The sequence below is a fragment of the Loxodonta africana genome, chromosome 19 (assembly GCF_030014295.1).
Source record: "Loxodonta africana isolate mLoxAfr1 chromosome 19, mLoxAfr1.hap2, whole genome shotgun sequence".
NCBI classification, from domain to species: Eukaryota; Metazoa; Chordata; class Mammalia; order Proboscidea; family Elephantidae; genus Loxodonta; species Loxodonta africana.
In genome coordinates, this window is record NC_087360.1 from 18,612,261 (window position 1) to 18,637,865 (window position 25,605).

The following is a 25,605-nucleotide window of genomic DNA, read 5'->3' on the forward strand; positions in this document are numbered from 1 at the left end:
GCGAGCGAGAGGGAGGCGGTCGAGCCCTCGCGGAGGCGCAGCCGGCGCCCACGCTCCGGGGGGCCGGGGGTGCGCGGGGCCTCGCCGCTGCACGGGGCACCGCAGTGCCGCCCGGCTGCCCGCCCGAGCGCCAGGCTCGCAGGAGCCCGGTTGCACTTCCTCTCGCCTCCGCCCGCGGCCGCGGCTCACCGGCTGGCGTCGCCACCGCCTCCTAGTCCACGGCCGCCGCCGCCGCCGCTGCAATCCAGGGCGCACGCTCTTCTACTTTCCTGCTGGAGGCACGGAGGATGCCACTTGCACCAGACCCGCAGAAATAGCCCCGGGCCCGGCCGGAGGAGCCCTGGTGGCAAGAAAGGGAGCCTGGGCTTCGCTTTCCTTGATGCCAATGCAGCAGCTGGCAGCCAGAAAAGCGCCCACACAGCGGGCGCGCCAAGCGGGACGCGAGAGTGGCAGAGAGAGAGACCCCAGGTCCCCTCTGGGCTCCGCTGGCAGAGTTTGCAAGCGGCCGAGACCCCTCAGGTAAGGGCTTCGGGGGCCTGGGGCTGGTTAAGCGGGTTCGATCAGGGAGCGGGGCGCGGAGCCGCTGTGAAATGGTTTCTCTCCCCAGAGGAGCTGGGCTTCAGTTGCAGCCACCTCCCCGCAGCCTGGGGGCTCAGCGCCTGGAGCCGGCTGAATGATGAACCCGGAGTGGTGACAGACTAGCTTTGGGCAAATGACAAACTTTCCTGTGGAAGGGCGTGGGACATCCGGGCACATCCAAGTGCCCTTCCTCGTGGTCCCCGTAGGACCCCCAAAGGCACATACTCGGGCTTCTCAAGCTTGGAGGGGGGATGCAATGAGCCCCTTTAACTCAGGAATCGTCTCTTTCTAGGCCAGCTCAAAGTTCCAGGGGAGAAGGAGCCGGTCATATTTTCAAGTTGGCTTTAGGAGGTGCTTGTTGAGGGTGAATTTGCTGGTGAATGAGGCTTCCTGTCATCCTGTCATCTGGTGCCAACAGGCAGAACTGCCCAGGCCATAGGCTTTGTGTGGAGTGCTTTGCTGGCTTGCTAATTGTCCGTTCTGGTGTGTGTGTGTGTGTAGAGAGAGAGAGCTGGGGACAGGGACATGGGGACCCACTCAGCTGCCATCAAAGCCCTTCGAGCAGCGCGGAGTGTGATTGCAGGAGTCTGCTCTCTTGGCAGAGCCACTGGGAGGGGTGGGGGTCACTTCCATCCCTTGCAGTTCCAAAGAATAAAAGGGGCATAGTCCTTAGGTAAGGAAAAGATTTGGGGAAGTTTCCTGGCCTGCTCAATGAGACCTTTCAGATTGGAGTCTGGAAAGGCGCAAACTTTTTGCAGAAGAGGTGCTGGAGTGGATGGCTGGAATGGGCCTCCTGGGAGTTCCCACTCCCAGGTTTGGGGATATGGGTCATTCCCCACTTTCCAGCCCCTTGAGGCTCTGTTGAGCAGGCACATAGCTTGTGAGTTTGGCCAGACTGTTTTCCTCCCTGTGAAAAGCATGCTCTAAAGAGTCCATTTGCCTCCAAGGCTCATTTTGGAGCCATCGAAGTCCAATAGATGTCTCCTGCTTTCTCACTGGGGTCCCAGGCTAGGGCTGGGCCGTCTTGATGGACTGCCTGGTCGGTAAGGCAGGGAGTGAAGGGTTGGAAACATTCCCCCAGCCCCGTAACCACCTGCTGGGACTGGGCACCTGCCTCTGAAGAATAGCGTTGTTATGTTGTTCTTGGACAGGCTTTGGGACATGAGGTCGGATTCTGAGGACCTCCTGTCCTTGCTTGAGGTTCTGACCTATGGCCAGTCTAGGAGCTGCTTCCCGAGGATTCGCCAGTGTGCCAAGGCAGATGTGTGACGTCCTGAGGAAAGCCCCATCTTTGGGTCAGACCTTCCAAGCCTGCCCTCCATTTGCTGTGTGACTGGGCAAATCACTAGACCTCTCTGGGCCCCAGTTGCTGCCTCTGTAAAATGAAGATATTTCACATATTCTCAGAGGTCTCAGTTCAGACACCCTCATGACTTTGAGCGACTGCCACAGATGAAATTTTCAGAATTCCAGGAAAAAAAACCCTGATTTCCAGGAGGCGATATAATTTCGTGTTCAGGAGACCCAGGACTCAAGTGATCTCAGTTTGGCCAGTCACTGTAACATCCAAACCGCAATTGCTCCACCTGTAAAATGGGGAGATGATAGTTCCTACTTGAGAAGGTTTTGGGAGGACCAAATGAAATGGCGCGTGGAATGTGTTTAGCGTCCAGTTTAGTGGACCCTGGAGCTCCACAGAGGCAGCACCAACACCGTCTGTTTTCAGCATGGGCATCCGGGTGCTGTAGTCCCCACAGAGGACGTCCCTGTCCCACCCAAGCACCAGGCAGTCCTCTAACTGGGGGCCGGGCTGTTGTCCTCTCCAGTCACCTGACACCTGCAGTCTCTGCCCCCTCCCTGCATCCTCATAAAAGCACCGCTGGACAGCACTGCTAGTGGGGAGCCCAGGGCGGTCAGGGAGGCTGGATGCACCCAGCTACTGTATCGCCATGACAACAGGAGGTAGAGGTAGGCTGTCACCATGGCTTCAACTTTGCAGCTGTCTAGGGACCCAGGGCAGGGAAGTTCAGTCTGTCTGGGTGTCAGGCACCCAGTCTGTGGAGCGCCTGGTGGCTGCCCCAAGATGGGCAGGTGAGGCCACTGTTCCCGGCAGGAACAGCCATGCAGGGGAGAGAAACGTTTTTATAGCCTTACACTGTGTGTGTGGGTGTGTGTGTGTGCTGACACTGTGGGGAGAAAGCAGCAGATTGTCAAGTCTTATTTCTTTCTGAGCGGTTCTGATGCCTGGAACGTTTATCTCTCTCCCCAAAGCAGGGTTCCCACATCCTGGCTGACATGGGTTTGCAGGAGAGAATTGAGCAGGAGAAGTTCCCCGTGTGCTGGCTCAGTTTGTGGGCTCGGCTTTTGGGACTCTGAGAAAACGAACAGTTTGCTTTCTTGGTGGAATCTGGTGTGTGTGTGTGACTGTGTGTGCACGTGCACGTATATGTGCCTCCTCATGCAGGTTTGTGCACATGTGCTCAGGTGAGTATGACTTGCACGAAGTGCTTAAGTGAGCGTTGTGCACATGCCTGTGTGAAGTGTCCATATGAGTGTTGTACTTGGGAGAGTGCACGTTGGGAGAATGTGTGTGTGCGTGCCTGAAGAGAGTGCGCACGAGTGAGGGCATGTGTGGGTGCCGGTGAGTGTTAAATGATGCACGTATGTGAGTCACACGCATGTCTTTGACCAAGCAGGTGGGTGCGTGTGAGTGCACACGTGTGTGCAACTCTGCGTTTGTGAACTCACGGTTATGTGCTTACAGGCAACTACGTGGTTTTCAATGCACATTTGTGCTGTGTCTTTGTGTATAGGACGTTGCACATTTAATTGTACGTCTCTGTGTAGGTGTGTACTTCTGAGTGTGTGCACCTGTGTGTCACAGTGTAACCTCTGTGAGTGTCACCGTGTGTATGGGTGAGTTCCTGAGCATGTATATTTGTGAGCTTTAGAGTGTGCATTTGACTGCGTCTCTGTGTATATGTGTGTTCCTGAGGGTACACACTGGTGTGTATTGCGGTATAAACTCTTTGTGCATCGGTGTGTGTACACGTGTTTCTAGGTGTGTACATGAGTGTAGCACTGCACGCTTAATTGAATCTCAGAATATGTGTGTGCTTCTGATTTGGTCTCTGGGTGCGGGGTATGTCCATTTGAGTGTGCATCTGGCCCGTGCGAGGCTCTCAGAATGTGTGTTCCTGCATATTGCAGTGGGAATTCGGTGCGTGTCTTGTGTACATGAGTGAGTTTCCGAGTGTGTGTAACTGTGGGTGTTGCATTATGCCTTGCCTGTCTGTGGGTGTATGTGTGCGTTTTTGAGCGTGTTGCTTGCTTGTGTAGCAGCGTAACTTTTGATCATGGCTCACGCATGTGTGTGTGTGTGTTTCTGAGTGTGTTACCTGCAAGTGCTGCAGTATACCTTCTTGCACGAACCTGGTGTCTGCGTGAGTTTCTGAGCGTGTGCATCTCTGCGGGGCTGTATGAGTACCATTGGGGGGTGGGTGTATGCCCGTGGGGGTAGGTGTAGACGCGCGTGAGTGCCCCCAGACAGAAGAACCTCAGAACCTTCAAGACGAACCTTCTCCCTGTCTTCGGGTTTGAATTGTGCTCATGCCGTGTGCCTTCCAGGGGCTGGTTCAGCAGGCCGGCAGGCGGTGCCGGCTCTGGGCAGGGTGCTGGGATGCTGCGTGTTCATTTTATTCCAAGCACCTCTGCTGTGTAGTTCTCCAGAGTCCCATGTATTTTCCTGCCCCCAGCTCCTTCTCCCCTCTCCCAACCAACCCGAGCCCCTCTCGCCAGAAGCCTCTACTTAGGAGGGTTGCTGAACAAACTCACAGATGTTAACAGCGCAGGTATAATTTTAGGCAGAAGGTCTGAAAATAGGAAGCCTAGGATGCGCAGAACGTTCGACAGCAGTGCTTCTAATTAGGAGCAACTTGTTTGCCTTAAATAAACAAATCAGGTGAGGAAAGAAATTGCCCAAGATTAATGGTTCCCCGGAGCAGGTACAGATGCTGGGAAGACGGGCACTGGGGTGGGGTGTGAGTGGGCCAGTGGTCCCCATAGACTGGAGGTGTCCCTGCACAGGGGCTCTTCCAGGCTTTGACACAGTTGATGAGATGAGAGAGAGGGTGGCAGGCTGGCGAGGCAGGCAGGGCAAGGCCAGTGTGGGTCCCCTTCCCTGATATGGCTGGTGTCTGGTTATTGGGGTTGAAACCTCTCTGGCCCCAATTCCTTCCTCTTTCCTGGGTCCGCGTCCTTAGCCTTGAGACTTTGCCTTTTCACTAAAAACAAAACAAAACAAAAAAAACCCCGTTGCCGTTGAGTTTATGCCGACGCGTGGTAACCTCATGTGTTACAGAGTGGAACTGCTCCTTAGGGTTTTCTGGACTGTCGTCTTTATGGAAGCACATTGCCAGGCCTTTGTTCCATGGTGCTGCTGGGTGGGTTTGAACCGCCAGCCTTTAGGCTTATAGTTGAGTGCAAACCACCTGTGCCACCAAGGAACTGCTTCTCAATAAAGGGCCAGAGTATCTGCCCCTGCTCCTTAACTTTGAGTTCAGCCATGTGACTAGCTTGGCTATTAGGATGAGATGGAAGTGACGGTGTGCCCCTTCCAAGCTGAGGCCTTAGGGTACCTTGCATGTTCCCTCAAAGTACTTGCCACCCCTGCCTGACTCCAGAACAAACTCAGGTTGAGCCGCCCTGAGCCCAAACCTTAGTGAAGAGCCAAACCCGGCCTAGCTCAGCCAAGCTCTGGCTAGCCACAGAGAGTTCAGCTGAATGAATGCCTCTTATGGTGTGTCACTGGCTTGTGGTTGTTTGTTACGCAGCATTATTGTGGCATAGCTACGCAATACGGCCTGTCTTTCCTTCTACTGTTTGGCTGCTGGTACTCATTCAGGCTGCACAGTGAACTCCTGTACTTCTCCAGGGTTTTAGGACCATTCAGTGAGACAGTAGCCAGCTATACAGGAAGCACTCAGCCATGAGCAGCTAAGCCAGAGGACAAGTCATTTTCTTGAATGAGGGTAACCAAGATTCCTCCTAGCCATGCTGTGTCCGCGGGCCTCTGTTAGAGCCAGTGGGGAGACAGATCCGCCAAACTCTGTGTCTTCCTCATGCCAGCTGGGGCATCTCCTGCAAGCCATCTCTTCGAACCTTCGCTTTCTCCTCCATAAGCATAGTTTAGTGACTTACTTGAGTCAAAAGCATACTCGTGCCTCCATTCATTTATCCAACTCTTCTTTATTGGGCGCCTACTTCATGCCAGAATTGACTTGACGGCAATGAGTTTGGTTTGGTTGGACTTCATACCAGAGCTACCAGGTCCTGTGCTAGGCAGGGTGGGGCTGGGTGGAGACCACCCCTGGAAGGATAAAGGAGATATTGCCGATGAATAACCCTCTTCATGTTCACAGCTGCATCACAGCACCGAGACATTGGGCATGCAGTAGGTACTCAATAAGTGCATGTTGACAGACTGAACGAATGGTTCTACACCTGGCACTGTCAGCCAGGTGAGTCCTCTCACTGAGCCCCAGAATTCTTGGGTCCCAGGCTGAGAACTGTGGCCCCAGTTTACCAGCTTAGGAAATAAAACCAGGAAGGTATGAGTTCCCTGATCATTCCTTAGGCCATGGAGAAGGTCTATGTCCAAATAAAATTTGATGTTTGTAGCCCTGATGGCACAGTGGATAAGAGCTCGGCTGCTGAACAAAAGGTCAGCAGTTCGAATCCACCAGCTGCTCCTTGGAAACCCCATCGGGCAGTTCTACTCTGTCCTGTAGGGTCACCATGAGTCAGAATTGACTTGATGGCAACAGGTTTTTTGGTATGGGGTGGAATTAATTGGGCGGAACATACTTTCAAACAAGAGAGAATTTATGGCTGAATGACATAATAATTCTAGAAGTTCTTCTGCTTCTCGTTTCCATTTTTATGGAAGACTCCCTCGCCAGTCCTTTCAGCTTGGGGACTTGGAACACGCCTAGAGCTGGACCTAGGGAGAGTCCTTCCAGCTGATCTTGAGTGGGAGAAAGGAGTCCAGGTGGTCCATGCTCCAGCGTGAGCTCACTGGAGGCTGTGCAGTGTTGGAGTTACTGGCATGGTCACTGGATTTGGCCTGCTTGGCCACCCAGATCCACCACCCGCTTGCCCTGATCTTGGGCAATTGTCTTACCTTTGAGCCTCAGTTGCCTCATCTGTAAAATGGGGATGATAACAACAGTACCTTCTCCTAGGGTTGTTCTGAGCGTTTAATAAGTTAATTCACATAAAACCCTAGCACAGTGCCTGGCATGTAGTAAGTGTTCAGAACAATGTTTATTATTGCTCTTGGTGGGAAGAGAACAAGCCCATGTGAGGCTCTGAAATACCAGAACAGGGTTTTAAATAACAGAAGCTCACTCGACTGGCTGAAGCCAACGTAGATGGAACGCTAGCTCAGCAGTAAAAAGCTGGGAAAGGCCAGCTGCCCATGTGATTCGGGCCAAGGGCTTCAGCTTTCTATACCTCAGTTTCCTTATTTATAAAAAAGGAATGGTGAGCTGATGTCTCTAGGACTATCGCAAGGATGATATGACCTCCGTATGGAAAGGTTTCAGCACAAAAAGTGTGTGAGGCAGGATGTGAAGCACTTCTGAGCCACCCCCTAAGGTAGCCTGCCCGGGTCCCAATCCTAGCTCTGCTGCTTATCAGCTAAGGGACCTTGTGCAGGGAATTAACCACTCTGTGCCTTAGTTTCCTCATTTGTAAAACAGAGATACTAATGATTGTATCTGACTCAAAGGGCTGTGTGAAAATTCGGTGACCTAGAATGGAGCCTGGCTTACAATATGAGTTCTGTAAGTGCAAGTCACTAACATTATTGTTATTGGGTAGCTTTTGTTTCTGATTTTGCCAGAGGTGGATTCCATCAGAGAGCTGCAAGGCAAATCCTTAGCTGTCTGCAAGCAGAGCGATGAGGCCTGGGGAACCTGCCGGAATTGGGGCCTCTCCTAATAACCCATCCCTCCAACACTTCCCTTCCCCAAAAAACCAAACCAGTTGCCATCGAGTTGACTCCAACTCATGGCGACCCCATGAGTGTCAGAGTAGAACAGCTCTCCATAGGGTTTTCAGTGGCTGATTTTTTAGAAGTCTAAAGCCTTTCTTCCGAGATGCCTCTAAGTGGACTGGAACCTCCAATCTTTTAGTTAGCAGCTAAGTGTGCTAACTGTTTGCACCACCCAGGGACTTTGTCAAGCCCAAGAGGGACTTGCTTTTTGTCATTCTCTTTTATACCATCCTGTGCTCTGCCTGGAAACCCTGGTGGCGTAGTGGTTAAGTGCTTATGGCTGCTAACCAAAAGGTAGGCAGTTCAAATCCACCAGGCGCTCCTTGGAAACTCTATGGGGCAGTTCTACGCTGTCCTCTAGGGTCGCTAGGAGTCGGAATGGACTCGAGGGCACTGGGTCTTTTGGTTTTGGTGCTCTGCCTGCCCCCTGGCATTGGAAACTGGATGATCATGGTAGGTGAACCAGTTGTCTTCTCCTGCAGAAAGAGCCAGTGGTGGCTTGGGGCCAACGCAGCTTATTCTTTGAGTGCCAAAGACCAGGTTGTGGATGGTGCCAATGGCTTCTCCCTGGGCCTCCCTGAGTCTTCTGCCCCTTGCTCCTCATCACCTCTGGGAGGGTCCTTCACTGCCAGCTGGGCTACCGTGGCCCCTGGGACAGTCCTGAGGCTCTTGCTACCATGACCACCACATCTTTGAGTCTGAACTTCTAACAGAGTTGCCTGGATCCCTGGTATGCAAGGGGTCCCACAGAGCAGCTTATCAGCTCTCCCACCCCCAGGCATTATGAACGTGGGAAACTGAGGCCCAGAGAAGGGGAGGGAATTGTCTGAGGTCTCACAGACTTAGTGGCAGAGCTGGGACTAGAACCTCCCAGTCCATGACAGGTCCCACGACCCCTTAGATCTCATGCTACTAGTCAGGCATAAGTGTATGAGATTCCTGTTGATGCTGTAACAAGTTACCACCGACTCAGTGGCTTGAAACAATACAAATTCGTTATCTTGCAGTTGTGGAGGGCAGAAGTCTAAAATGCATCAGGAGAGCTAAGTTCTTCCTGGAGATTCTAGAGGAGAATCTGCTTTCTTGCCTTTTGAACCTTCTAGAAGCTTCCTGCTTTCCTTGGCTCGTGACCACATCACTCTGACCTCTACTTCCATCATGCTGTCTCCTCTGACTCTGACCCTTCTGCCTTCCTCTTATGAGACCCTTTCTGATTTACGTTGTGCCCACCCAAATAATCCAGGAGGATCTCTCCATCTCAAGACTCTTAACTTAATCGCATCTGCCAGGTCCCTTTTACCATGAAAGGTAACATCATCACAGGTTACAGGGATTAATTAGGATGTGGGCATCTTTGGGGGAGCCACTATTTGGCTTACTACAGTGAGTAAATGAATGAACCATTCCACATTCATCCACTCAACATGTATTTATTGAGTGCTTATAATGCACCAGGCACGAATATGTACTGAGCACCTACTATGTGCTAGGGCCCGTACGTGCTAGTGGAGTGTCGAGCAAGGCAGAGTCCTTGTTGTCCCAAGACGATTGCAGGGAGGGGAGTTAGAATGAGAAACACATAAATAAGTGGAGAGCACAATTTCAGATAGTGGTGAGTACTGTGAAGATAATACCACGGGGCAATGGTGATGCTGTCTTCTGATACTACTGTTGGGGGCCTTCTGCGTTCAGGAACCTTCTCCCTCTGGGCTCAGGGGTGGTAACGGCTCCCCAGTGTTGCTATCCCATGGGTGCTGCATCACCTGTGTGATTTCCTCACACCCTGTTTCCCCATTGTAACTCTCCTTGGTCACCCAGGTAGGGTGAGCCATCTGTTACCTGCTGGGCCCCTAACTGATACAAGTGATCATGCTGTTCAGGCAACTGTGCTCTGCCCATTTTGTGTTTTTACTCCTTTAATCCTTACAGCCATCCTCTGAGGAAGGTGATGGTTCAGTGCTAGAATTCTCGCCTTCCATGCGGGAGACCTGGGTTCGATTCCCAGCCAGTGCACCTCATGAGCAGCCACCACCCTTCTGTTAGTGGAGGCTTGCTTGCTGCTATGATGCTGAACAGGTTTCAGTGGAGCCTCCACACTAAGATGGACTAGGAAGAAAGGCCTGGCAATCTGCTTGCAGAAAATCAGTCAATGGAAAACCCTATGGATCACAATGGTTCAATCCCATTGTGCATAGGGTCACTGTGAGTTGAGGGGCGACTTCTTAGCAGCTGCCAACAGCAACAAAGTTAAGGAAACTGGTCTGAAGAGGTACAGAGACTGCCTGAGGCCAAACGTGGCTCTTAAGTGGCAGAGCTGGGATTTGAACCCCAGCCTGATTCTGGAGCCTGTACTCTCTTCTCCTCACAGCATGATCTCATCCCCAGAGCTCCACAAACACCCAGAGGTGGAGGTGCAGGGAGATTCTGAGACACGCTGGGTGAGGATGGGCTGGGAGCCTTGGACACGGCAAAGGGAAGAAACCCAGATGTTGAGGGAGTTCCTGGCTCGCTGCCACCCTGTACTCCCATCCCATCGAGGTTCACCCATGGGCTCCTGCGAGAAATTCTTGCTGAGCAGCTACTGTGGAGATGGTGGAGAGAAAACCCAGACGCGGTCAAGACTGTAAAGGTTTTAAGTAAAAGGGAATGAAATGATTCCATTAAACCATGGCCAGAGCAACAAGAAGAAAAAGATCCCCCATTTAAGGTGGGAGCCCATTGCAATCCCAGCAGAGAGGGGAGGACAGCAGTGATTTCAGCCTCTTTATGCAAAACACAAAGCTTTCCAAGGGAGAGGTTAGCTTTGGAAGAAAGAGTCAACAAATTAGTTTTTTTTAATGTGCACTAAGATGCTAAAATGTCCCTGTCTTCCTTCCATTGTCACCTGATGACCTGTGGGCTATTTTAACTTTTTTTAAAAGAGAATTAAAAAAAAAAAATTACAGGATTTTTTAAAAAAAAAACAAAATCCCAGCCATGTTTTGATAAGATAGAATTAAAAACGGCACTGGGGAAATGCCACAGAAGACTTTGATTTTTCTCCTTATGGCATCTGAACTGATTTAAATAATAGCTGTGTATTTCATTTCAATGCAGCCTTCCCTCCTCCCTCCCTGCCCTTCTTTTCATAGGCTGCAAGGGACCAGCGGCTCTGAAAATACACTGTTTCTAAAATCCCCCACTCTCAGCTCCTGGAGGCAGAGACAAGGCCTTCAAGAGACCAAGCGTCCTGACCTAACAGCTTTAGGGTTAGGGCAGATCATGGCTTAAATCCAAGTTCTAGCAATTCACAGCTATGTGGCCTTGAGTAATTCAGTTTTCTTTGTTGTTGTTGTTAAGTGCCATACGGTTGATTCCAACTCATAGCGACCCTATGTGCAACAGAGCAAAACAGTGCCTGGTCCTGCACCATCCTCACAACCTTCGCTATGCTTGAACCCGTTGTTGGCAGCCACTGTGTCAATCCATCTCATTGAGGGTCTTCCTGTTTTTCTTTGACCCTTCACTTTACCAAACATGATGTCCTTCTCCAGGGACTGGTCCCTACCGATAACGTGTCCAAAGTACATGAGACAAAATCTTGATATCTTTGCTTCTAAAGAGCATTCTGGCTGTACTTCTTCCAAGACAAATTTGTTTGTTCTTCTCTCAGTCCATGGTATGTTCAATATTCTTCACGAAGATCGTAATTCAAAGGCCTCAATTCTTCTTTGGTCTTCCTCATTCGTTGACCGGCTTTCGCATGCGTATGAGGCAATTGAAAATACCATGGCTTGGGTCAGGCGCACCTTAGTCCTCAGTTCCCTTTAGCCACCAGTTACTCATATGTAAAATGGCAATAATGGTAATAATTGTATTCTTCAGGATTCTTTTGGTTGTACGTGACAGAAAGCCCAACTCAAATATCATCACACTTTTATTTTCAGGCATAAAAGAGAATATATATGCTCATGTAAGTGACAAGCTGGCTTCAGGCTTAGCTGGATCCAGGGCCTTGACAGTATCCCAGTTCTCACTCTTTCCCTTCTCCTCTGCCCCCTTGCACAGTGTTTTGGCTCTCCTTTTCTCCATGTGGGTTTTCTTCTCAGGCTGGTTTTCTTCTTTGTGGGGCCTATCTGCAGTCCTATGCTTATATTATACCAGCTGCAAGCCCCATTCCAGCAAGTCTTGGAGTTGAGACACATGGCCTCCTGGCACCAGTGACAGTGGTCAGGGAAATGGACTATGCTTTTTGGCCAGGTTGGGGGTCATATGAGCAAGCCTTGTGTGTTGGGGGGTGGATCACCCTTAGTGGCTTCCTGAGCCACAAAGACCAATGGTGGGGGAGGGATAGGTCTTCAAAGGAAAACCAGGACCTAGTTAACAGAAAAGGAAGTAAACACTGGTCAGACTGAAATAACCAATCTACTCCCTACTCAGAGGGTTGTCATAGGGATGAAAATGAGATCAGGCATGCAAGGTACTTAGAGCACTCAGCCCAGCATGCAACATACTCAATAAATCCTATCTATTACTATTTGGAGGCCCCAGGTTGTACAAACAGCTAATGTGTTCAGCTACTAGCAGAAAGTTTGGAGGTTTGAGTCCCCCCAGAGGTGCCTCAGAAGAAAGGCCTGGCAAACTACTACCAAAAAATCAGCCATTGAAAACACCATGCAGTATAGTTTTACCCTTAACACACAGGGGGTGGCCATAAGCCAGGGCTGACTGAATGGCAACAGGTTTTATTACTATTACTACTATTACTATTATTATTATTGATATAAACCACTCGTTGCCATCATGTTGATTCTGACTCTTAGTGACCTCATGCAACAAAGTAGAACTACCCCGTAGGGTTTCCAAGGCACTAATCTTTAGGGAAGCAGACCGCCACATCTGTTTCCTGTGGGGTGGCTGGTGGGCCTTTTGGTTAACAGCTAAGCGCTTTAACGACTGCACCACCAGGGTTCCTCATTATTGACATGGCAGTGATATATGCAGGGCAGGGGCTCAGCAATTGTTCAGGACAATAGGAGGGACCTCAGACTAGGATCAGGAGACTTAGCCTTGAACATCTAACTGCCCCAGTGGCACCTTGGACGTGTCATTTCCCCCTCCCTGGACAGCTTTGATTGACATGTCTGCCATTCCCTAACAAGCCTCCACCTCATGGGTCACTTTGTCAGCTAAAAGCTGTGGTGGTGGCTCAAAGGATGCAGGGAGAGGTCACAAGCTCAGATGCCTCCAGGAGCAGGTGGGTCCCAGAGTAGCAAGGCAGAGCAGAGGAATGGTATTGAACCAGGGACCAAGTGCCTTGTCTGTAGTGGGGAGGGGAATGCAGTCGACCACCCACAGCTCCAGCCCGCTGTCATCACGCAAGAACTTGAACCTATAGTGACCAGATCGTTCAGTTTTTTTTTTTTCAAGAAAATTCCAAGGTTTTATGCAAAATCTGCCCAATTGTAAATGTCGGCTGTCATAAAACACTGTGAACCTGTGGCTCAGTTGTCCATTGCTTATAAAGCCAGGTGCCCCCGGTGTTCTGTCTGAATCACTGAGAACCTGTGTTGTCGATAGCTCTGGAAGACGCACAGGCTGTTGTAGAAACCTGCTCCATGCGCTTTATGCATTTAGCATCCCCCTACGATGGCCACGGGAAGACCTGTTTTACTCTGAGCTGCACCATTTGTAACAGGCTCTGTAGAAAGGATTCAGCAAGAACGGCCGCTTAGAAGCAGTTCATTTTGCTGCCTGGGATTATTAATGTTTTCTCTGATTTCCTGCTTCACTGTATTGATTTCCTGGGATAAAACTTCCTTTGCAGAGGCTGAGAAGGCGGTTCAGCTGCCGTCCCTCCATACGTGGGAGGCTTCAGTCCTTGCTTTCCCACTTCACAGCTGTGTAACCAAGGGCGGATCATTTCACCTCTCTGAGCCTTGTTTTTCTCATCTGCAATAAGGAAATCCTCGTAGCTCCTGCCTCCTGGGGAGATGTCAGACTGGTATTAGGGACTCAACAATGCTTAGCTCCTTCTATAAAACTCCAGCCCCAGCAGCCTGGGGGAGGGAGGAGGAGGCTGCTCCTTATACCTTCTGGGCGCTCACTCCGACCAAGGCCCTTTCTAAATGGAATCCCTGAATTCAGTGCTTTATCATCATCGTCCTTTTTTTACTGCCCAAGGCCACACAGGATGAGGCAGATCCGGGATTTGAACTTCAGCCTGCCTGACTCCAGAGGCCCTGCCTCTTGTGAGGGTCCCCTGCCTTCTAAGAGAACCAGTTTACATTCGCACACTGCTGTACCCATGGGCACGAAAACCCCTTAGCGGTGGAGTCCCTACTTGGTTCTGCCACTAACTTGCTTTGTCACCTCAGGAAACTTACTTGACCTCTCTGGGCCCTTTTATTCCGAGCTCCTCAAACTCACCTGTCCCCTTCCGCCCCAGAGCCTTTGCACCTGCTGCACCATCTGCCCAGCACACCTCCCTCTCCATCTTTTCCTCTCTTCACCTGATTAGCTGCAGCTCCTCCTTCGATCGTTATTCTACGAATTCCTCTGGGGGTCCCCTGGACCAGGTCAGGTTGCCCCTGTCCTCTCAGGGTTTGTGATCACAGCGCTGTAGGATCATTTGATTAACTTACATCGCCTCTACCAGATTGTTCACTTTAGCGCCAGGGAACCAGCTGTGCCTTGTTCGGCCCCCTTCCTAGATTCACACTCCAAACCTGCCACGTGCACACAACAAAAGTCGTGTGGTGAAAAACTGAAATTCAAGGGAGGTCTTCAGACCCTCATGCAACTGCTGGCAGGAGTGTGGATCGGTGGGACTGCTTTGGCAGTGGTTGGCAGCGTTTCCTAAAGGTGGATGTGATATGTCCCTTATGACTCTGTTGTTCCACTTAAAAGTATACACTCAGCAGAGATGAGGACATTTTTTTCCCCCCATAATTGTCATAATAGTGAAAAAATCAGAAACTACCCAAATGCCCATTATGGTAGAATGTTACGTTAGCTACTGTCAAGTTGGCCCCCAACTCACGATGACCCCATGCACAACAGAATGAAATGCTACAGGTCAGATCACGGTGATCCACAGGGTTTCCATTGGCTGATTTTTCAGGCCTTTCTTCCTTGTCCTTCTTAGTCTGCGAGTCCCTCTGAAACCTGTTCAGCATCACAGCAACACACAGGTCTCCCCTGACAGACGGGTGGTGGCTGCATGGGAGGCACGTTGGCTGGGAGTTTTAAACCTGGGTCGCCTGCGTTGAAGGTGAAGATTCTACCACTGAACCTCCACCTCCCCCGATGGTAGACTAGATAAGTAAAATGAGGTTTAGTTGAACGAAGGAATAGGACACAGTAATGAAAATAAATAGGCTACAGCTGCAGCGATGGATCTTGCAAAAAATAATGCTGAGCAGAAGAAGCCAGACACAAAGAACTGTATTATTCTAATATAAAAAGCTCAGAATAGAAGCAGAACTATAGCATTTAGAAATGCATGCTGTCTTAGTTACTGAGCGCTGCTGTAACAGAAAATACCACAAGTGGATGGCTTTAACAAAGAGAAATTTGTTCTCGCACAGTCTAGTAGGCTAGAGGTCCAAATTCAGGGCATCAGCTCCAGGGGAACCCTTTCTGTCTCCGTCAGCCCCGGAGGAAGGTCCTTGTCATCAGTCTTACCGTGGACTAGGATCTTCTCAGCGCAGGAACCTCAGGACCAAAGGATGCGCTCTGCTCCCGGTGCTGCTTTCTCGGTGGTACAAGGTCCCCCTGTCTCTCCGCTTTTCTCTTTTATATCTCAAAAGAGATTGGCTTACGACACAATCTCATCTTTTAGATTGTCTTGCCTCGTTAACGTAACTGCCGCCTAGCCCACCTTATCAACATCATAGAGGTAGGATTTACAACACATAGGAAAATCACATCAGATGACAAAATGGTGGACAATCACACAGTACTGGAAATCATGGCCTAGCCAAGTTGACAGATACTTCTGGGAGACACCATTAAATCCGGGACGTACACTTAGGTGGTTGTGGTTGTTAGTTGCCGTCTAGTCAGCGCCAACTCATAGCGATCTTATGTACGAGAGAACAAAGCATTCCCTGGTTCTGTGCCATCTTCGTGGTCACTGGTGTGTTTGAGTCCATTGTTTCGGCCACTGTGTCAATCCATCTCACTGAGGGCCCCCTTCACCTTCACCAACCCTCCCCTTTATTCATCATGATGTCCTTTTCTAGCGAATGGTCTTCCTTGATGATGTGCCTGAAGTAAGCAAATCAAAATCTCACCGTTCTTGCTTTTAAAGGGCATTCTAGTTGTATTCCGAGACTGATTTGTTTTTTCTTGCTTAGATAGAAGCATTTTAAAGAAGAACAAGGAAGACACTTCCCCATCTTCAGGGCAGTGGTTACCTCGAGTGGGGAAGGAGGGAGGGTGTTGATTGGAGGGACACAGGAGAAGCTCCTAGAGTGTCTGCAGTGTTCTGTTTCTTGCCTGGACAGTGGTTTCATGGGTGGTTCGTTGTGTGATAATTCATCAAACTGTACATCTTTGTTTTGTGTTTTCTTTCTGTATGTGAAACACTGTTCCCATGAAAGCTTCCTGTGTCCCCCCAGATAATTACCTCTGGGTGGACCCCACTTTAACACCTCCAGCATCGTGTTCTAAGCCAAGTCATTCTCCAGTGTAGTGTAGTGAATTGCTCCTGATGTCAGATGTGCCCCCCATCGTGTAAGCCCCCCAATAAAACCAAACTAGTTGCCATCAAGTCATTTCCAACTCTTGATGACTCTATAAGTGTTAGAGGAGAACTGTGCTACATAGGGTTTTCAATTGCTGTAATCTTTTGGAAATCGACCACCAGGCCTTTCTTCCAAGGTGCCTCTGGGTGGACTTGAACCATCAACCTTTCTGCCAAGCCCCCCAGGGGTCCACATTTACATGTGTGAAAACCACCCAGAGCACCCTGTGTTTTGGCGCAGTGGGCAATGCCCAGAGGACACAATTAGCCCCTTTTTCTGAACATGATAAGGGATAGAGAGCCAAGTGTCCCAGAAAAAAAGAAAATAAGAAAGAAAGAGAAAAATAAGACCCAAGAAGCATTTCCAAGTGTCTAGTTTTGTGGGTGATCTCAAGACAGTGATAAGCTGTTGTGAATAGAGAGTCGGATAACAGGGTGGGGCAGGATCTGATTAGAATTGGGACATGGGGCTCCGAGGTGGAGCAGTTGAGTCACCAGACCCAGGATGGCTGGCGTCCAGGCCCAGGAGAACGAGGCCTCTGGACGTACCATCTCAATTGTTCTCCCACTCCCCGACCTCCCTTACTGCTCTTGAACCTGGACCCTTACTGGAGAACAGAAATGCAGCAATTTTATAGACATCTAGAGCTGGAATCAAAGTCCCTGGGTGGTGCAAACAGTTTGTGCTTGACTATTAACTGAAAGGTTGGTGGTTCAAACCCTCTCAGCAGCACCACAGAAGAAGGGCCTGGCAATCTGCTTTCATAAAGATTACAGCCAAGAAAACCCCATGGGGCTGGTTTCTGCTCTATACCACATGGGGTTCCCCTGAGGCAGGATCAACTCGACGACAATGGTTTTTGGGGGGCTGGAGTGGATATCAAGTATACAGCGATTGGGAGCTCTCAAGGGCTCCTAGAATTCCAGCAAATGGTTTTGGATTACCGATGGTGTACTTCATCTCTCCATCCGTTTAAGAAACGTTTGTAAATCTCTTATTCTCCAGTCATGCAACATACACGAATTGAGCTTACCTTGGATTAGACTCTACTAAGCATGGGGGATAGAATGAGGATGATCGACCCGTTTCCATTTGCCAGAGATGTTCTCAGTTTTAGCGCTGAAAGCCCTGCATCTTGGGAAACCCCTCAGTCCAGGCAAAGTGGGACGGTGAGGGGGTCATCCTGGGCACTGTAGGATGTTGAGCAGTACACTGGCCCCTACCCACTAGAGGCCTGTAGCACTTCCTCCAGGTGGTGACAAGCAAAAAGCATCCCCAGACATTGCCACATGCCCCTTGGGAGGCAAAATTACCTCTGATTGAGAACCTTTACGCTAGAATGTAAGTTCCCTGAGGGCTGGGGTGTTCATCTGTGCCATTCACCATTGAATTCCCCGGTACCTAGAACAACGGGGCCTGGTTCACTAAATATCTGTTGAATGAATAAGTGTGGATGTGAGATCATGGGGGCCCGAGTGAGGGTGATGGCAGTGGGGACAGTGTAGAAGGGAAAGGATTGGGAAATAGGAGAGAGTATCAGTGAACAAACAGAGGTACTATTGTGTTCATCGTGGTGATAACTGCCATCCTCTTCCTCGTCCTGTCCAGCCTAGTGGTTTTTTCTGTCATGTGATAGAGGACGGTCAGAGAGGTTAGGTGATGTAAGTAAAACTCAACACGGCAACAAGACCAGGCTAGAGCCCAGGTCTTTAGAAACCAAATTCAATGTCTTTTCAAGTGTTAGATGGTGTCATATAAGAGCACTTACTACATGCCACAATGGGGCAGTGGTGGTGGTTCAGTGGTAGAATTCTCACCTTCCATGCAGGAGACCTGGGTTCAATTCCTGGCCAGTGCACCTCATGCACGGTCTGTCGGTGGAGGCTTGCACGTTGCTATGATACTAAACAAGTTTCAGCAGAACTTCCAGACTAAGAAAGACTAGGAAGAAAGGCCTGGAGATCTACTTTGGAAAATCAGCCAGTGAAAACCCTATGAGTCATAATGGTCTGATCTGCAGCCGATCGTGGGGATGGCGCAGGACTGGGCAGCGTTTTGTTCCATTGTGCATGGGGTCACCATGTGTCGGGCCGACTAGATGTCAGCTGACAACGTAACACTACATGCCAGGCACCGTGCTACATGCTTTGTATGGGGCACCTCACTGAAGCCTCCGACAACACCAGGAGAACACTGTTATCATCCCATTGAGGATCAGAGAGGTGGAATGAGTTGCCCAGGGTCACACAGCCGAGAGTGGAGCCAGGCCTGTCTGACTCAGGAGTCTGAGGCTGACTTCCAGGCAGAGGTTAGTGAGGGACAGCCTCCTTCAGGTCACTGGCATCACCCCAAGGTGCCTTCTCTTTGCCTTTTGTCTGCAAGGAAGAAATGATCAAAGGAGTCCCTACACAATTCAGCATAAATTATTGTAGGCTGCACTTCAGGGTGTCCTGCAAGAGACCTTGTAAAATTCACAGAGCCCCAACCATGTGAAACCCCTCCGCCCTTAACCTTGAACTCCCTGGCGCAGCAGTGGGCAGGGTGGGGACCAGGCAGTGCATGGGAGTCTTGGGGAGTGGGGGGTTACAGAAGATTTGCATGCGAGGTAACCTTTAACCTCTGAGCAAACGAAGGGTCTTTTATTTCTTTTTACCCCCAAACAACAAGACTTGATGTTAGCTTAATTAAACACTAGAATGGAAGTTGAAGACGGTAGTGGCTTTACTCATTCCCCATTTTATAGATGGGGAAACTGAGGCTTTGAGTGGTGAATTGGCTTGTTTGGGGTCATGCATTGGCTGGCAGAGCCAGGTTTGAACCTAGGCGTGTCTGATGCCAAGGACTATGCTCTTAACCACTCTACTACCCTCCCTCTCTGAGAAGACAGACTGTAAACAGACGATTTCAAGAACGTGTAATCAATCTTTCCGAAGGAAAAGGATGTAGTATTTTGGGAACATGGAGGAAGGTTGTTGTTGTTAGCTGCCGTCAACTTAGCTCCTGACTCATGGCGACCCCATGCATGATGGATTGAAACACTGACCAGGCCTGCGCCGTTCTCATGATCGGTTGCAGATTGGCTGTTGTGACCCATAGGGTTTTCATTGGCTGATTTTCAGTAGATGGGCAGACCCTTCTTCCTAGTCCGTCATAGTCTAGAAGCGCTGCTGAAATCCGTTTAGCATCCCAGTGACACGCAAGCCCCCACTGACAGACGGTGGTGGTTGCACAGAGGGTGCGTTGGCTGGGACTCGAACCCAGGTCTCCTACATAGAAGGTGAGAATTCTACCCCTCAACCACCAATGCCCCTTATGGAGGACGGTGTTTCAGTTCATTTCAGGAGTTCAAAAGGGCATCTCCGAGGAAGTGATGGGGAGGCTGGAATGGGAAGGATGCGTGGGAATAGATGAAGCAAAGGAGGGAGGGGGAGAATGTTTCAGAGTACAGGAAGAACTTGAGCAAAGACTCCTGGAGACACAGGAGGTGGAGTGTTGCAGAAACCCTTGTGTCTGGCTGGAACAGAGAAGCAACAGTGAGTAGAGAGGAGGTGAGGAGTGGAGAGGTGGGTGGGGCCCTGGCCGCCCTGGATGTTCCATTTGCTTTGATGTGATCCGGGGCCATCTCATTTTAGGTCTTCGTTTTGACACCCTCTTTGCTGACCCCTCCGCGACCTGGGTTCAGAAGCCACAAACAACTGCCCCGACACAGTGGTCTCATTGCCCAGCCCAGTGTGGAAGCATGCGCTCTGGGTAGACCTCTCCATGGCTTCCCGAGACGCCCTGGAAGAAAAGCCCCTTGTTGGAGCCGTGAACCAGCCTCCCAGCGTGGCCTCTGCAAGGCTTAGCGGCCTGGCCCTGGCCCCTGTTGCACAATCCTTTCCTTTGACCTGAGTTTTTCCTCAGATCCTGGGCTCCGGTCACCACCCAGAACACCCCGGCCCACCACCCTTCCTGGCTGATGCTCCTCTACCCCCGTGCCTGTGCCCAGCTTCTGCTCGGCCAAGGCCTCTGGCTGTCTTTCCCTGCCTTCCTCGTGTCACCTCCCAGGACTCTCTCTCCTTAGAGGTTCCCTGATTGATCCACTGGTCTGTCCGTCAACCTGCCAGCTACACTAGGGTTTCTCAGCCTTGGCACTATGGACGCTTTGGGCTAGATAATTCTTTGTGACTGGGGACTGTCCTGTGCATTGTATGATGTTGAGCAGCATCCCTGGTCTCTACCCACTTGATGTAGATAGCACCCTCATCTCCACTCCACCCGGTGTGACAACCAAAAATGCCTCCAGACATTGCCCAGTGTCCCCTGGGGAACCAAATTGCCCCTGGTTGAGAGCCATTAGTTTGGACAAATTGTAATATGTTTATATATTATGCTACCCCTTCCCAAAGAAAGGGGTTCTGTTAGCCAGGAAGAGGGAAGGGGATGGCTGTAGGGTAGATAAAGAACAGCACAGACCACACTCACTACCATGTAGAGTTTCTTGATCAGAATTGGAAGAGTTGAGATCATCTAGGCCCACCCTCTCATTTTATATCTGGGGAAACTGAGGCCCAGAGGGAAAGGGACTTGTCCAAGGAACACGGCCAGTTAGAATCAAAGTCAAGATTAAAATCTAAGCCTAGCTTTGCCCAGCGCTTCCTGGTCTACTCAGCCTTCCCAGGCTCCACCCAGAATGCTGTGCGAAGAGATGCACTATCCATTCATTGACCGCGTTGCTACTGAGACTGCGTTGAAGCTGAGCTCTGGGACCGATCCAGTCTCTCTCTGATCTCTGGGAGTTTTTAGAGATGAAAATCCACTCCACAGGCTAATGGCCAATTAATTGCTGTCTTTGGCCAGATAACACTTCTCATCTTTTTCTAGAAAGTGCTTTTGCCTCCCCTGGGGTCATACCAGTCCTTTCCAACAATTCCCTCAACTTTCTCCCCGCCCTCCTCCTGCCCTTGATAAGAGAGCTCTTGATCCCCTTTCACAGCCTCACTGCCCCCCCTGGATCCTTCTCAAGGCGTCTGGGGCCGCTTCGGTTACCTCACAATGCAGGCATTTAGTCAGACTCCCCTCCCCTGAGATGCTCAGAGGAAACCGGAGGCAGAGCCGAGAAGAGAAAGAGAGAAACAAAACCCAGCAGAACTGCCCATCCTGAGGGAGACGTGCTGGGAGAATGGGGCCTAGCCAGCTCTGATTTCAGAGATTTCTAGAAAGTTTCTCTGCCTGGCTCCTTTTCCCCATTGGCAGGCTGATGGGGGACGGTGACCAAGGAAGGACAAAGTTGGAGGCCCCATTCAGGCCAGCTAAGGCAAGGGTCCAACCTGAGCAGGGCAAGCGGGAGCCAGGAGAACAAGGGCTCTGTGTGCTCCTGGGCACAGGGATGTGACCCTCAGGCTCCCTTAGGCTCCAGCCAGGCGCTGGATGCAATCAGCAATCTGTGACATGGCCCGAGAAATATGGCGTCAGGCAAGCACCGATGCTTGTATACCTAAGCCGTGAGCAGAGTGTTTTCACGCTGAGCCGCATTAGAGACCATAATGGTTCAGGGCCTGCTCTGGGATAAAGATGGCTCCCAGGAACGAGGCAGGCCCATGCCAGGAGGGGGCTGCTACCTTAAGGAGCCAAGGAGGGTCTTCAGTTTTCTTCTCATGGATTCACAGAAGAGTCCAGGGAAGGGATTGAAAACTCAAATGCCTTCTGGGGCCGGGCAGGTAATGTCAGGCAGGCCTGGTGCAGACGGTGGCAGCGTGGGGAGCCTGTGCTACGTCTGAAGGTTTCCTAGATGGTATGCAGCTCACCACCCAGGACTGTGGGTCTGGAGTCAGATGGGCCTAGGTTCATGTCCCGCACCCTCCACTTGCCAGCTAAGTGACCTGAGACAGGTGATTTCATGTCTCTGTGCTTCGGTTTCTCTATATTTAAAATTGGGTTAGTGCCAGTGCTTACCTTGTAGGGTGGTTGTGAGGATTAAATGAGTTAACCCCAAAGTGCTTAGAACAGTGCTGGCTCATTTTATCTTTCAAGAGAAGCAGGAAACCTGGGTTACCATTTAGAGGTTTCAAATTGTTTTGTGTTGGCAATGAATTCAAATTAAAAAGTAAGGAAATAATACCTGTCCCTGGCTCTGTGTAGTCCACAGCCCGTGGGTTGCCATGCAGTCTCTGGCCGAGGGTTTTAGACAGACCTGGGCTCCAGCACTGTTTCTGCCACTACCCCCAGCTGCTGACCTTGGACAAGTTACTTACCTTTCTGTCCCATGCTTTCATCATCAGCTGTATCAGTCAGGATCCTGGCAGGAAGTAGATGGCTCACTCAAACTGGGCCTTGAATGAGCATTTCCTAACCACGGGGGATGGTGTAGGGAAACCAGAGGGATGGTGTGGCACCCCAGGGCTAGCAACAGTGGGGAGCTGTTACCACCCGTAGGCCTGGAAAGGTGAAGGATGGGAACAATGACAGGAACCTGCAGGAATGCAGTCTTTAGTAGACGGACTCAGTCAACCCTGGCGGCCCCACAGAGAGACAGGGTGCCAGGGGAAGAAAAGCCCTGACCATTTTTTACCTATCTCCAATCTCCTGCTGGTGCCCCCCATTGCCAAAATCAAGTGGGAGCCAGAGAGCCCACTTGATTTTGACAGACCAATTTTTTTTTTAATTGTGCTTTAGGTGAAAGTTTACAGTACAAGTTAGTTTTTCATTCAAAAATTTCATACACAAATCCTTTTGTGACATTGGTTGCCATCCCCACAATGTGTTAGCACTCTCCTGCTTTCCCTTTCCATCCTGGGTTCTCAGTGTCCATTCATCCAATTTTCCTGTCCCTTCCTGTCTTCTCGTCTGTGCTTTTGGGCAGGTGTTGCCAATTTGTCTAGTATACTTGACTGAAATAAGAATCAAGTTCTTCATGGGTGTTATTGTTTTATAGGCATGTCTAATCTTTGGCTGAAAGGTGGACTTTGAGAGTGGCTTTAGTTCTGAGTTAGCAGGGTGTCTGAGGGGTCATAGACTTGGGGGGAGGGGTCCTCCAGTCACTGTCACACTAGTAAATCTAATCTTTGTGAGTTTGAATTTTGTCCTATGTTTTTTTCCCCACTCTGCCTGGGACCCTCTATCATGATCCCTATCAGAGCAGTCAGTGGTGGTAGTCGGGCACCATCTAGTTCTTCTGGGCTCAGGCTGTCTGTAGAGGTTGTGCTTCATGTGGTCCGTTAGTCATTTGGACTCATGTTTTCTTTGCGTCTTTGTTTATCTTCATTCTTCTTTGCTCCGAATGTGATGAGACACATAGATGTGTCTTAGATGGACACTTGAAAGCTTTTAAGACCCCAGATGCTACTCATGAAAGTAGGATGTAGAACATTTTCTTTTTGAACTATGTTATGCCAGTTGACTAGATATCCCTGTAGGCCTTGGTTCCCAATGCTCAGCCCCAGTAACTCAGTCCCTAAAGGTGTTTGGATGTGTCTAGCAAGCTTCTATGACTTAGCCTTGGTCAAGTTGTGCTGACTTCCCCTATATTGTGTGTTGTCTTTCCCTTCACCAAAGTTAACACTTGTCTACTATCTAGTTAGTGATTCCCCCTCCCCACCTTTTCCCTACCTCATAACCGTCAAAGATTGTTTTGTTCTGTGTGTAAATCTTTTCTTTGGTTTTTATAGTAGTGATCTCGTAGAGTATTTGTCCTTTTGTGGTTGACTTATGTCACTCATCATAACGCTCTCCAGTTCATCCATGTTGTGAGAAGTTTCATGGATTCATCATTGTTCTTTATCATTGCATAGTATTCCATTGTGTGTATGTACGATCATTTGTTTATCCTTTCATCTGTTGATGGGCACATAGGTTGTTCCCATTTTTTGCTTTTGTGAATAGTACTGCAATGAACATGGGTGTGCATATGTCTATTTGTGTGATGGCTCTCATTTTCTAGGATATATTTCTAGGAGTGGGATTGCTGGAGAAAGACCAGTTCCCAGGCAGAGAGCAGGGAGGAGAAGGGGAAGAGAGGATCTGGAGGGACACATGGAAGATGGGGCAGATTTTAGGAATGAGAGTGATGCTACTGCCTAACTTGGTGCATTGCTGGAAGGATCTCCCTAGTCTATGCAAAGCATGTTGAAAGTATTCTCATCATTATTGAAGAAGCGAAGGCAGGTGCACTCAGAGAGAGGACAGAGGGTCCCACGTGTCCTCAGAGTAAGTGGCCCCTGAGAGATGTTGAAGTGCGTATTAGTTTCTTATTGCTGCAGTAACAAATTACCACAAACACAATGGCTTAAAACAACACTCTTCTCAAAGTCAGAAGTCCAAAATGATCTCACTGGATTAAAATCAAGGTGTTGGCAGGGTGATTTCCTCTGGAGGCTCTGTGAAAAAATCTGTTTCCTTGCCTTTTCCAGTGTCTAGAGGCTGTTTGCAATTCCTTGGCTTGTGGCCCCCTTCTGTCTTGAAAGCCAATACTCACATCACTCTGATCTCTGTTTCCATCTTCACATATCCTTCTCTGACTCCAGCGCCCCTGCAGGGTTGGATTGCCCAGTAACCAAGGTAAGCACAGGTTTACTTGTGCTTACTTCCAATCTGTAGTAACCAATTTCACATCTTTGATGTGGTGAAACCCATGTGAAATTGGTCACTACAGATTAGGAGGTGATCACAAGCAAGACCATGCTTACTGTGCTTTCTGGGTAATCTGTCCCTGTCAGGGATTATAAACTTGAAAAGAGGCTTGGATTTTGTACGGAGGTGCTGTAGGGTTGGAAGAGAGACAGACGCCAGCCTCTCCTAGAAGCAGAATCTTTGTTGTGGTGAAAAAAAAAAGTGAAATTGTTCACTACAGATGATCTGGTAAGCAAGGTAAGCACCGTGCTTACCTTGCCTATTGGGTAATCTGCCCCTGCCCACCTGCCTCCCTTTTTCCCTCATTAGGGTCCTTGAGATTACATCATGCCCACGCAGATAATCCAGGACAGCCTCTCCATCACGAGACTCTTAATCACACTGCAAAGTTCGTTTTGCCATGTACGGTAATATATTCACAGGTTTGGGGGTTTAGGAGAGGGAGAAAGATCTGGCAGTCTGCTTCCATAAAGATTACAGCCTTGAAAACCCTATGGGGCAGTTCTACTCTGTCCTATAGTGTCGCTGTGAGTCAGAATTGAATCAGTGGCAGAGAGTTTGGTTTGGTTTGGGGATTTAGGATGTAGACATCTTTGAGGGCCATTTTTTGTTCTGGCTACCACAAAAGGTTTC

The 25,605-nt window shown here is 49.8% G+C and overlaps 1 protein-coding gene across 1 annotated transcript in view; it reads left to right on the plus strand.

Annotated features, from left to right (window-relative positions):
* The first annotated feature begins 249 nt into the window (after window positions 1–249).
* WSCD2 (WSC domain containing 2) overlaps window positions 250–25,605 on the plus strand; it is a 132,223-nt gene continuing 106,867 nt past the window's right edge. Inside the window, exon 1 of the mRNA XM_023559442.2 lies at window positions 250–519. The gene's annotated coding sequence lies outside the window, so the exon portion shown is untranslated. The remainder of the gene's footprint in view (window positions 520–25,605) is intronic.